Below are 1796 nucleotides of genomic sequence, written 5' to 3'. Positions count from 1 at the left end.
ACACACTGGGGGCGATAATATCAACTAGAACCCTCTCCTGAATTTCAAATCTTGTACCTATAGCAAAAAAGATTTTTTTTTCTCTTTATCACAGGTTTTGTTGGAGCTCCTGGAGTCTTGCATGCGTAGTGAGCTTACTACCTGCTGCCTAGGTTACCATGCAATTCGCTCTTTCGAGTTATTTGATACTTTCCTGATTACTCAGGCTGTGCAAAGGAGGCAAATCTTTTGTAACAGTTCTACTGGGAACTCTATTCTCGTTTCCTTTATATTCGTGTTGATGCCTTCTAATACTGTTCCCAAGGACCCAACAATAATTGGCACTGTTTTCACCTTCTACATTTTCCATATCCGGGCTACTTCGTACTTAAGAGTGTTGCACCTTGTCCACCATCACTAGCTCCGGTCTGTTATGCTCTAGCACCTGATCTGTTGTGATTGGGAAATCCAGAGGATCTTGCTAGTCTCCGATTCCGCCGCTCTGTGCGGTTTGTGCTCGTACCACGTCCATCCTCTCTCTAGCCCCTACCTTTTACACAGTTTCCAATGTAGCATTTTCCCTACCTGGTCGTTTTGCCACAACGTGTAGTGGTTTGGGGCATGTCTAGTGCATTCTTTCGTGATATGGGCAATGGTTTCATCCACTCTATTATAGATGCGGCATAGCGGAGATACTTGCTATTTCATAAGGTTAACCCTCCAGTTCGAAGCCAAAGTATAGTGCTCTTGGTCTCTTTTTTAGGGTTCTTTCATCAGACAATCCCACCTATTTTTTCCAGCAACTTCTGTTGTGACTACATTGAATTGATTGTGTAGTCCCTTCTTGCATAGTTCTTCTTCATGACCTTTTTTTTCTTCTTTCTTTGTTTACTCTTTTTACCCCTCTGCTCTCAACACTCCATCGTTCCTAACTGTTACTAGCAAGGTTTCTTTACTTTGGGTTTGGTATCTCATTAAGCTCTCGAGTTCGATACGCAAGCAGTTTCCAACACCTATCAGTCTCCTTCCTCCATTTGCTCTCTTCATGTATAGGCAATCAGTGTCTGTACGTGGATGATGGTCTCTATGCATCGTTAGGAGACTTTTTGTCTTCCTGTCCATCTCCTTTAGCTCCTCCTCTGTCCACTCCAGTATTCTAGCGCCTTACCGGACTGTTGCGACTGCGTGCGACTTTTCCTACATGATGTGGTGTTTGATTCCATCTGTCTCAGGCATTCCCAGATATTCCCAGATATTCCCAGGTATTAATAGCTGGATTAATGTTGAATTGCCTTCATAATTTCACCATTTGGCAACCATATGCCTTCTGTCCTGGCAAGCTTTCCTCGACTCAGCACCATCGTAGCACATTTTGAGAATCCCAACTCCATCTTAATATCATTGGAGAAAAAATTCTCACAGACTGGAATAGGCTGTCCAGTTCTATCTCAGATTTTGTGAATAGCTTCAGGTCATCCATGAATAGCAAGTGGTTCAGTTTTCCCGTTCCTCTTCCCAGATCATATCCCAACTTCGTTCTCTGTCGTATTTCACTCAAGACGATCATTACCAGCACAAATATCAGTGGGGAAACCCTGTCCCCCTGGAAGATTCCTCTCTTTATTTCACCTCTCCTAATACTTGCTTCCATGCTCTCAATTCTGTTCTCCAGAATTTCATGTTATTCCATATATTATTATTATTATTATTATTATTATTATTATTATTATTATTATTATTATTATTATTATTATTATTATTATTATTATTATTATTATTATTATTATTTTATGTTTGACTTTTGTTTTGCATTTGTA

General features: G+C 40.4%; 1 protein-coding gene across 1 annotated transcript in view; it reads right to left on the bottom strand.

The window, feature by feature from the left end:
* The window catches only part of LOC106877684 (pleckstrin homology domain-containing family G member 7), a 183844-nt gene that overhangs the window by 50490 nt on the left and 131558 nt on the right, over positions 1 to 1796 (bottom strand). The gene's annotated exons all lie outside the window — the stretch shown is intronic.

This window comes from Octopus bimaculoides, chromosome 20, assembly GCF_001194135.2.
Source record: "Octopus bimaculoides isolate UCB-OBI-ISO-001 chromosome 20, ASM119413v2, whole genome shotgun sequence".
Classification (NCBI taxonomy): domain Eukaryota; kingdom Metazoa; phylum Mollusca; class Cephalopoda; order Octopoda; family Octopodidae; genus Octopus; species Octopus bimaculoides.
This window is presented reverse-complemented; position numbering and strand designations above follow the sequence as displayed.